Here is a 10982-nt window from a genome sequence, read left to right as displayed (position 1 = left end):
AAGTCCGTACATGGAGCCCCTGAGAATCCGTCTCTGGCCGAGGCAGCCCAGGATTCCTTTTTAAAGCCGATAGCACAGACGAGTCCAAGATGTTAGGCTCTTTGAGGGTCAAATACAACTGTCCCTGAAGCGAGGTCACTTTCAAGTTTGGGACAAGGAGTCTTACCCCTTCATTTTTTCAGCTTCTCTCCGTGGAACCAAAACCCTCGGTAAATTTCCCTTTGGCCTTTGGAAAAGGTGACTTAACTCTGAAAAAAACAAAATTCTTTTCTAGAAGCTTCTTGGGCTTGGTGGAAGCGAGGCGGGGGGCGCTTCTCTTTTTTCTGAACTGCCTTCCAAATCTGTAAAGGACTAGATCCACCTTCCTGGTAGCGGTTTGATATTCTATTTGAGAAGACTACTAGCTGTTGGCACCATTCTTAAAAGTTACTCAGAAATTAAGTGAAAACCGTCTTCAGATGTTCGCAGCCCATATCCTTGAAGTTATTAGTCCACAGGACAACATCAAGGTTTACGGAGAAATTGTTTCTCCTATTTTGTCTTTAAAAATAATTCTGTTTCTATCACTCAGGATAAACTTCCAAGATTATCATAGAACTCCACCAAAATGAATTATCTGTCCGATCATAGAATTTCTTACTTATCACAGTAAGTTGTCTTTCCAGGGTTACAGTTTGTATGTGAAACCACTGTTCCAAGTTCAACTTAGAGAAGACTGTTGACACACAAGTTGGAATGGTTCCAATAGCCTACTTTGCGAAACGGTTTGGATTCACAGAACTTCCGTTGTAAAAGTAAGTGTGTGTTATATTCATAAAATTAGCTCTAATTTTTGATATGTGAATATGGGTGGAAGTGTCAACGTTTTGGGGTAATATGGATCTCCCAGTGGCAAATAATTAGGGTCAGTGCCACAGAAAACAAAATTGGGAAATATACGCCTTTTACCATTTGAAGATGTTGCTGAATAAACATCTCCCTGTGTTTGTGCCCTAATTTTGATGATGATAATGAGGTGTTCTATTTAGGCATTTGTGTTGGTTTTAGTGTGTGTAATTTTAGAAGCAGTGAAGGAAAGGCCTCTCCATATGTGCATTGTATTAATATTTGCCTGCTTTTTCATGGTGACTTAATCTGATTTAGAGGCTCTGTGTTGAGAGTTTTCTTACGTACTTTGGGCTCTTGTTTAGAGTTAGTGGGTAATGAAAAAGTATTTCTAGTGCATAGGCAAGAGAAATTGGTTTAGGATCCACTTCTCAAACAAAAATAGAATCCAAGCCTGGAGGGAGGTTGGGGAGAGAGGAGAAGAAATTGGAAAAAGGAATGAACGTTAAGTAGGTCGTCACAGGAGAGAGCATTAGGGAATGTAACCTCAGAACTGGGAGTCATAACTGGAAAACCAGATAAATACTACCTGGCAGCTGGAGGAGTTTAGGACACTTCAACCTGGACTTGGGATGAGAGTCCAGAGAGCTCTCCAGCTAGGTAAGGAAAATGCAGGGTCAGATGAAACTTAAGTGGCTAACAAGAAGTACCATGAGCCAAAGGCACTCTGAACACATGGGCCTCTTTTAAATGTCTGCCAGTAGATAATGTACCATTGTAAGTCTGTGTAGTGGTTACGAGTATGAACTTTCAGAGTCAAGGTTGTTACACAAACTGTGAGATCTTGAGCAAGTTGATCAGCCTCTTTCAGCTTCAGTTTCCTCATCTGCTAAAAAAGAGATGATAGGGGACTTCCCTGGTGGTCCAGTGGTTAAGACTACACTTGTACTGCAGGGGGCATGTGTTTGATCCCTGGTCAGGGAACTAAGATCCCACATGCCTCCTCCCCCCCACCCCCAAAAAGAGGGGATAATAATAGTACCTCCTTCATTGGAATGTTATAAGTATCACATTATTGTTGTTGTTGTTCAGTCACTAACTCAGTCCGACTCATTGCGATCCCTTGAACTGCAGCATAACAGGCTTCTCTGTCCATCCCTATCTCCCTGAGTTTGTTCAAACTCATGTCCATAGAGGCAGTGATGCCATCCAGCCATCTCATCCTCTGTCACCCTCTTCTCCTCTTGCCCTCGATATTTCCCAGCATCAGGGTCTTTTCCAATGAATCGGCTCTTTACATCAGGAGGCCAAAGTACTGGAGCTTCAGCTTCAGCATCAGTCCTTCCAATGAATATTCAGGGTTGATTTCCTTTAGGATTGACCGATTTGATCTCCTTGTCCAAGGGACTCTCAAGAATCTTCTCCAACACCAGTTTGAAAGTGTCATTTCTACAGTGCTCAGACTTCTTTATGGTCCAACTCTCACATCCATACAGGACTACTGAAAAAATCATAGCTTTGACTATATGGACCTTTGTCATCAAAGTGATGTCTCTGCTTAGTATCTTGCTTGGTACACAGGAAGAACTCAATGGATGTTACTGATATATTTATCACCATCATTACATAAGCATAATTGGAGATAAATATATAGATACATTTGTCTGCAATGGGTCTGCATTGCTGCATGTGGACTTTCTCTAGTGTGGCTAGCACGGGCTACTTGTCATTGTAATGTGCAGGCTTCTCATTGCAGTGGCTTCTTTTGCTGCAGAGCATGGGCTTTGGGGCAATTGGCTTCAGTAGCTGTGGTACACAGGCTTAGCTGCCCTGAGGAATGTGGAATCTTCCCAGAGCAGACCGTGTCAGACTTCTCAAACCCGTGTCTCCTGCTTTGGCAAGTGGATTCTTAACCACTGGACAACCAGGAAAGTCCCCAATAGTTCCATATTAACTTTTAAAAATTATAGGAAAGTAGAAAAAGGAAGAGAATTCTTCATGGAATTTTTTGATGTTTTCCCCCATGAAATGTTTTAACTATGACATATGTAATTAGGAATCCCATTTTTACATATCTTTATTTTACAGTAAGTAGAATATAAAGACTAATGGTACATTAAATATAGCCAAGGTTTCAGATTAGCTGAGCATTTAGAAATTCAGTATTCCATTCAATTCAATTAGTATTTAGAAAGTTTTCACTGTCAGGGCTTAACAACTGTGAAAAAAGTAGTGGGAAGACTAACTTTAAATTTCAGTTTCTTTAAATTTTAAATGGAGTGTAGTAGGTATCAAACATCAAATTTTTTTTTTCCTATAGTAAATTTAATGAGTGTGATGCTTAATGTTTTATTTTCTGAAACTTCCTCTAACATTCTCCCAGAAAGTTGCTTCTAGGTGCACATACCCAACATTTTGCTTCAGAGACATTATACCCCTGAATCCCAGGTCCCACATGTGCGATGTGCATGTCCGACTCTTTGTGACCCCATGGTCTGTGGCCCAACAGGCTCCTCTGTCCATGGCATTCTCCAGACAAGAATACTCCCCATTTCCTCCAATAGGGGATCTTCCTGACCCAGGGATTGAATCAGTGTCTTCTGCATCCCCCACATTGGCAGATGGATTCTTTACCAGTGTGCTACCTGAGAAGCCCAGGTCCCAAATGAAGCACTGTTAAAATAAATTGTGAGAGAGTACTGCTGCTAGTGGCTGTTTAAAGTATGAGGGGCTCAAAAAAAAAGGCAGTTTTAAAACTGTGTGATTTTCGCCTGCATTGGGAAGAGCATAATTTATATTTCATAAGATATGAGTAACATCAAATAAATGTTGTTTAATGAATTTAAGTCTGGTAAAATGAGATTTGGTTTTGGAGGAAATGATAAAACCATAAAAGCAAATAAAAATTCAAAAAGGAATGAATTCGGTCATTTGTAGAGCTGTGGATGGACTTAGAGTCTGTCATACAGAGTGAAGTAAGTCAAAAAGAGAAAAACAAATATATGTTAATGCATAGATACGTAATCTAGAAAAATGGTATAGATGAACCTATTTACAGGGCAGGAATAGAGATGCAGACGCAGAGAACAGACATTGGATGTGAGGTGAGGAAGGGGAGGGTGGGATGAGTTGGGAGAGTTGCACTGACCTATATACACTGCCGTGTGTAAAATAGAGCCCAGCAGAAAGCAGCTGTAGAGCACAGGGAGCTCAGCCGAGGTCTCTGTGGCGACCTAGAAGGGTGAGTTGCTGGAGGTGGGAGGGACGCTCAAGAGGAAGCAGAAAATGTATACGTGTAGCTGATTCACTTTGTTGTACAGCAGAAACTAACACAACATTGTAAAGCCATTACACTCCAATTAAAAAATGTATATATATTCATGTAGATTCTTTTACCGTCTGAGCTGTCAGGGAAGCCCTAAAGAATCTGCCTGCAATGCAGGAGACGTAGGTTCGATCCCTGGGTCAGGAAGATCCATCCCCTGGAGAAGGGAAAAGCAACCCACCCCAGTATTCTTGTCTGGAGAATTCCACGAACAGAGAAGCCTGACGGGCTATAGTCCATGGGGTCGCAAAGAGTCGGACACGACTGAGCGAGTAACACTTCCACTTTTCATGTAGATAGATTTTAAAATATAATTATAATAATAAAAGGAACTAAAGAGAAAAGCAAGTGAAGATTCAGTTTTGTAGGTTGTGGATTAAAGTGCTGCTTTAATGCTTATCAATTAAGAAATAGAACTTCATTTTCTGGAGTTAGGTTCAGAAAGTTGCATAATTTTAAGACACAAAAGTATTAAGCAGCCTTGGTCTTAAGAAACAGTCTCTTATATTTAGAAAGAGTCAGTTAAATATTTTCAGCTAGAGAAAAATGGCTGGATTCTGAATGTACTTTGACGATGGAGTCATTGAGATTTCCTAATGGGGTATGAGGAGAAGAAAAGCAGTGCATTTAGGATGATTTGAGGTACTTGACTTTAGCAACTGGAAGGGCTGGAGTTGTCATCAGCTCAGATCTTCAAGTAGATCAGATTTGGGGGTCGGAAAAGTGAAAGTGAAAGTTTCTCAGTCATGTCCAACTCTTTGCGACCCCATGGACTGGGAGTGGGTTCCCTTCCCCAGGGGATCTTCCCAACCCAGGGATAGAACCCAGGTCTCCCACATTGGAGGTGGATTCTTTACTAACTGAGCTATCAGGGAAGCCCGGTGGCAAGATAGTTCAGAAAAAAAAAAGAAACTTCTGATAAAAATCTTGAGGTAAATTGACATTTGACATTTATTTGACATGTTAATAAGATCTAAAGAATGTAAAAAGGCTGTTAAAAGTGAAAGTGTTAGTTGCTCAGTCGTGTCCGACTCTTTGGGATCCCATGGACAGTATCCCGCCAGGCTCCTCCGTCTATGGGATTTCCCAGGCAAGAATACTGGTGTAAGCAGGCATTCCCTCCTCCAGGGGATCTTCCTGACCCAGGGACTGAACCTGGGTCTCCTTATTGCAGGCAGATTCTTTACCATCTGAGTCACCAGGGAAGCCCATGTTATTTTTAAATAGTTTCTGTTAATCATAGTAAGAGAATTACTTAAGGGGATTTCACTGTCAACATACGAGTTACTCGAGTTTCTAATTCCTAAGTTTTAGTGCAATGTTTGGAACGTGGAACGTGCTCAGTAAGTGTTGGTGTGGAGAATGGATAGTGTGTTCAGGTGGTACCTCCTGCAGCAGGTACCACCTGAACAGAGAAGCAGATGGAAAGCAGTCATTCCTGTTTGTGAAGGTCTGTGTCTGTCATCAATGTGCTTGGAGATGTTTGTATTAAACTTGTTCCTTCTGGGACTTCCTGGGCAGTCCAGTGGCTAAGATTCCACACTCCCAGTGAAGTCCCAGAAGGAACAAGAACTTAGATCCCACATGCCTCAACTAAAGATCTCAAATGCTGCAACTAAAAAAAAAGAAAAAAAAAACCCACAGCTAAGACCTGGTGCAGCCAAATAAATAAATATTTTTTTAAATGAACTTATTTCTTCTGCCAAGAAATACTCTTCTTTTTCCTCAAGAAACACCATTTTCTCCCCATCCCAAAGACTTGAGAGCATCTGTGAGTGGCTAGTTCCTTCTTAAAACCCCTCAGAATCTGTGAATACATACAAAACAAGCCAGAAGACAGGGTAGCATGGCAGGTCAGTTGGCTGTTTTCTCTAGAGAGCAGTTTACTGTCATGATGCAAGAGATTGGTGTCACCAGGTGGAGGAGTTCATGATGATTTTTACTCTAAAAGTTCCTACTGCACTTTTAAAGAAGCGATAGATTGACCTTGTTCAAATATACAGTCTGGATCACTGTTTTTTTTTTGAAATTAGACCCCTTGTTCATTACTAAGATTTTTATTTTTATTTTTCCTTCTCTGTACTTATTTTTATCACAGTCATCCAGTAGATGCTACTAACTTTACTGAAACAGAATAAAGGAGGTTCAGAAAGTCCAAGTGATGATCTTAAGAATATCTAATAGATCCTTATTGAGGCTGAATTTGGTTGTGATGTCGACCCAGTGATTTTGGTTGAACTGTTCATCTTTATCCATCATCAGTGCTCATAAAACTGTCACCTGACAGCTTTCTTCCTAATGACTGGTTTTGATGTGCTTCCTGTTCCACTGACCACTTCATCTAGGAGTAGCAGGGTGGAGATGGTCATATATGCTTGCTGGCAGTTGTCAGGTGACAAGGCTCCTGGAAAAGATTGAACCTGCTGAAGACACGTATCTAAGGCAAGGGACCAGCAGGGCTCAAATGCTAGCTTCAGACTGTTGATTTAGTGTCTGGCCTTGGACGGATCACACTGGCCAGCCAAGTCAGCCCCAGGCTTGAGAAAAGCACTGTAGGATAAAAAATGGGATCTAATTAAATGGAGCAGAAATAACATGAGAAGGATGACTTTTTATTTTTTTTAATGTAGACCATTTTTAAGGTCTTTGTTGAATTTGTTACAATATTGCTTCCGTTTATGTTTTGGTTTTTGACCCCAAGGCATATGGAATATTAGTTTCCTGACCAGGGATCAAACCCACAGCCCCTGCTTTGGAAGGCAAAGGGTTAACCCCTGGACTGCCAGAGAAGGATGGCTTTTATACTCCATTCTAACCCTCTCCATTTTTTTTGGCCATTCTGCCTTCGGAATCTTAGTCCTTGACCAGGAATTGAACCTGTGCCCACTGCGGTGGGAGCATGGAGTCTTAACCACCGGATCACCAAGGACGTCCCAGGGAAGGATGGCTTTTTATATCCCATTCTAAGCCTCTCCTCTTTTTTTTTTTTTTTGGCCATGCTGCCTGCAGGATCTTAGTCCTTGACCGGGAGTTGAACCTGTGCTCCCTGCAGTGGGAGCACGGAGTTTTAACCTCTGGACTGCCAGGGAAATCGCTCTCCACTTTTATGTGCTTCTTGGAGCACCTGCTTTAAGAGGAACTAGGGCTTCCCCTTGCAACCTAGCGGGTTGACCGTAAGTTTCCACTTGTGGGAAAACCTGAGCAAACTTTTTGGCCAACCTATAACAATCCTAGCTGAGCATTTACTTCCCTTGAAGGGCTGACACGCCTTTGACAGGGCTAGGTTACTCTGGAAGTTTGTAATTACCTGTAGAAACCAAGCTGCTCACTGAGAGCAGCACAGACAAGTAGTACAGTTCAGGAGTGGTTTTTGCCTGTATTGGGGAAGAAAAGAGCACTGTGAGGAATTACTTGTCTTATAATTGCAATACATACTTTAAATGTTTTTGCTGAAAGGATTTTTTAGAAGGTACCAATTTAGCAAGAGATGGAAGGCTTGCTGCTTAATGTGCCAACCCAGTTCCACTGTCGATTAATGTCTTAACTTTTTTTGTATGTATAATTCTGGTAAAGTGGAATTCACCCTCCAAAAAGAAATATCTCTCATGGAGTTTTTAAATTTCCCTGGTGAAATGTTTTGACTGTGACATGTATCTAATTAGGAGGTCTCTCTCTCCATCTTTATTCTTTTAAAAGGTTTATTTTTAAAATTTTTTGGCTGTGGTGGGTCTTAATTACTGCACTTAGGTTTTCTCTAGTTGTGGCAGGTAGGGGCTACTCTTCATTGTGGTACCCGAGCTTCTCATTGCACTGGCTTCTCTTGTTGCAGAACATGGGCTCTAGGCACACAGGCTTCAGTAGCTGCAGAGCATGGGCTCAGTGGTTGCAGCTCATGGAGTTAGTTGCTCTGCAGCATATGGGATCTTCCCAGACCAGGGATCGCACAGGTGTCCCCTGCATTGCAAGGCAGATTCTTAACCACTGGACCACCAGGGAAGCCTCCATCTCTATTTTTTTAGTTTGAGGTAGAAAATAAATGTTGAAGACTAAAGGTGCATTGTATACAGCCAAGCTTTCAGATTAAGATGAGCCTTTAGAAATTCAGTATTTAAAAACGTACACAGTCGGTTGCCAAAAATGTTAACACTATGGTGCAGACTCCCTCAGTGAAGGATCCCACACCAAATACAGAAAACATCCTCTTTAGTGCCTGTGGGACCGGTTCCATCCGAATAAGCAGCACAGTAAAACCTAAAAAGATGGCAGAACAGCATCAGTTTACTGGGTTGAATTGCCTCAGAAATATTATATTCTTTTTTTTAAAGATTTTATTAAAATATAGTTAATTTATAATGTGTTAATTTCTGCTGTGCAGCCAAGTGATTCAGTTATACACATTCTTTTTTATATGCTTTTCCATTATGGTGTTTCACAGGATGTTGAATATAGTTCTCTGGGCTGTACCTTAGGACCTTGTTGTTTATCCGTCCAGTATGTAATAGTTTGTCTCTGCTAATCCCAAACTCCCGATCCTTCCCTCCCCACCCCATCCCTGCCTTGGCAACCGCAGTTATTCTCTGTGTCTGTGAGTCTGTTTCGGAGATATGTTTCATAGATACGTTCATTTGTGGCGTACTTTAGAGTCGACATACAAGTGATACTATGTGGTATTATCTTTCTCTTTCTGACTTCACTTGTGGCTTCCCTTGTGGCACAGCTGGTAAAGAATGCCCCTGCAATGTGGGAGACCTGGGTTTGATCCCTGGGTTGGGAAGATCCCCTAGAAAAGGGAAAGGCTATCTACTCCGGTATTCTGGCCCGGAGAATTTCATAGACTCTATAGTCCTTGGGGTCACAAAGAGTCAGACACAACTGAGCAACTTTCACTTCTAACTTCACTTAGTATAATAATCTCTAGGTCCATCTGTGTTGCTGTAAATGCCATTATTTCATTCAGAAATATATTCTTGAATGCAAAGCTAAATCACGGTGTTTCCTTGTGTATCTGTTGTGGAACAAAAGTGCTCAAAAGTTGGTCAGGCTAAGGTTTTCCTCAATAGAGGTCGTGTTCTTACTATTGGCAATGCTGGTGATAGTAACTGTGACAGTTCTTTTTTAAAATAATTCCCCCATTATCTCCTTTAAATCTTATAGCAAAACTGCGAAGCAGGTTTTTTAATCTCCTTCTTTTTTTTCTTTTGGCTGCACCAAGCATCTTGTGGGATTTTAGTTCCAGGTCTGGATTCTAGGCCTCAACAGTGACAGCATGGAGTCCTAATAACTCTACCACCAGGGAATTCCCTTAGAAAAAAGGCTGGAAAGCTCCGGGAGGTAAAGTATTAATAGCTTCTTCTGTTTGGGATGTGGGGCATTTGAACTGGCCTCCCTCAGTCTCCATAGCTGGTGCTCTTGTCTGTTGCACACACTGCCTCTTGTGGAGTTGGAGTTTAGTAGAGACTCTCTCTAGAACCCTGCCTACGGCACCCCAACAACTGTTTTCATTTTATAAAAATTTAGACATTGTCTTTATTTAAATTGCACATCACTATTAGAAGTTCATACAAAAGAAAATATAACTAAAATATATTAGCTAAAGTATTCCTAAAACTTCTACACATTTCAGAGTCCAACTCTTCTGTATCACTTTTTGACTTCAAGTAGTCGAGGTCCCTGTGTTTCTACCCATGTCGTCTTCTCAGTATCTAATTATTGAATAAGTGGGTAAATCTGATATTTTTATATTATAACTATAAAGAATTTTATAATATCAAAATGTTTATATTGAGTTGGCTGAAAAGTTCGTTTAGAAAGCCTGAATAAACTTTTTGGCCAACCCAATATTAAATTGGTTTCATATTCAAATTGTAGGACAACTCAAAGAGACACTAAGGAGCATTTTAAAGTTTTCCTTCATCTGAATTTCATTTCATTTTTAAAAAATGAGTTAATTTATTTTAATTGGAAGGTAATTACTTTACAATATTGTGGTGGTTTTTGCCATGCATCGACATGAATCAGCCATGGATGCACATGTGTCCCCCACATCATGAACCCCCTCCCCCTTCACATGAATTTTAAATGTGAGTTTTTTCTCAGGTTTCAGTCTGTGAGCTCTTGCAGAACAACAAGTCCTATCTTATCCATTTTTATTCTAGCTGCTGCTGCTGCTACTGCTAAGTCGCTTCAGTCGTGTCCGACTCTGTGCGACCCCAGAGACGGCAGCCTGCCAGGCTCCCTTGTCCCTGGGATTATCCAGGCAAGAAGACTGGAGTGGGTTGCCATTTCCTTCTCCAATGCATGAAAGTGAAAAGTGAAAGGGAAGTCGCTCAGTCGTGTCCAACTCTTAGCGACCCCATGGACTGCAACCCACCAGGCTCCACCATCCATGGGATTTTCCAAGCAAGAGTACTGGAGTGGGGTGCCATTGTATTCTAGCAGCATCTGGCAAATAGACAATAAGTATATGACTACACTTATTAAGAATGACTCCACACTTACCAACTGTGAAGAAAGTAAAGATGATATTGCTAACCAGGTTGGTAAGGAGAGGTTGACTGCAGTATCGAGAAGATCTGGGCCTACAAATCAATATACCAGCTCATACACTAATTGATTACTTATTAGAAGAAATCCACACTGTTAACATAAAACCAGAAGGTGCTGACCCTTGAATTCTAATTGTGGCATGAAGTTCATTTGGCTCCAGGCAACTCACTTCTCTTAAGAACCTTTGTTCTTTACCATGACTGCAAATTAGTGCTAGCATCAATGATAATATTGAGTTATGAATATTCTTAATGCTGAGAGTTATTAATATTCTTAATTTGTGGAC

General features: G+C 41.0%; 1 protein-coding gene and 1 long non-coding RNA gene across 8 annotated transcripts in view; one reads left to right on the top strand and one right to left on the bottom strand.

Moving 5' to 3' along the window:
* Positions 1–10982, top strand: part of NMNAT1 (nicotinamide nucleotide adenylyltransferase 1) — a 29879-nt gene that overhangs the window by 734 nt on the left and 18163 nt on the right. For 2 of the 7 annotated variants that reach the window (XM_070768235.1, XM_019976453.2), the window contains exons 2-3: positions 666–794; positions 9363–9481. The gene's annotated coding sequence lies outside the window, so the exon portion shown is untranslated. Of the gene's footprint in view, positions 1–4; positions 210–665; positions 795–9362; positions 9482–10305; positions 10686–10982 lie in introns of those variants that run through there. The other 5 variants (XM_070768234.1, XM_019976455.2, XM_070768237.1 and 2 more) reach the window with 5 other exon arrangements.
* Positions 5923–8396, bottom strand: LOC139176393 (uncharacterized). The gene is made up of 3 exons (XR_011560815.1): positions 8271–8396; positions 7458–7524; positions 5923–6700 (listed from the first exon to the last, which is right to left on the bottom strand). It is a non-coding gene; the product is annotated as an uncharacterized lncRNA (long non-coding RNA).

Source organism: Bos indicus, chromosome 16 (assembly GCF_029378745.1).
Source record: "Bos indicus isolate NIAB-ARS_2022 breed Sahiwal x Tharparkar chromosome 16, NIAB-ARS_B.indTharparkar_mat_pri_1.0, whole genome shotgun sequence".
Taxonomy (NCBI): Eukaryota; Metazoa; Chordata; class Mammalia; order Artiodactyla; family Bovidae; genus Bos; species Bos indicus.
The sequence above is the reverse complement of the archived record's forward strand: the minus strand, read 5'-3'. Positions and strand labels throughout refer to the sequence as shown.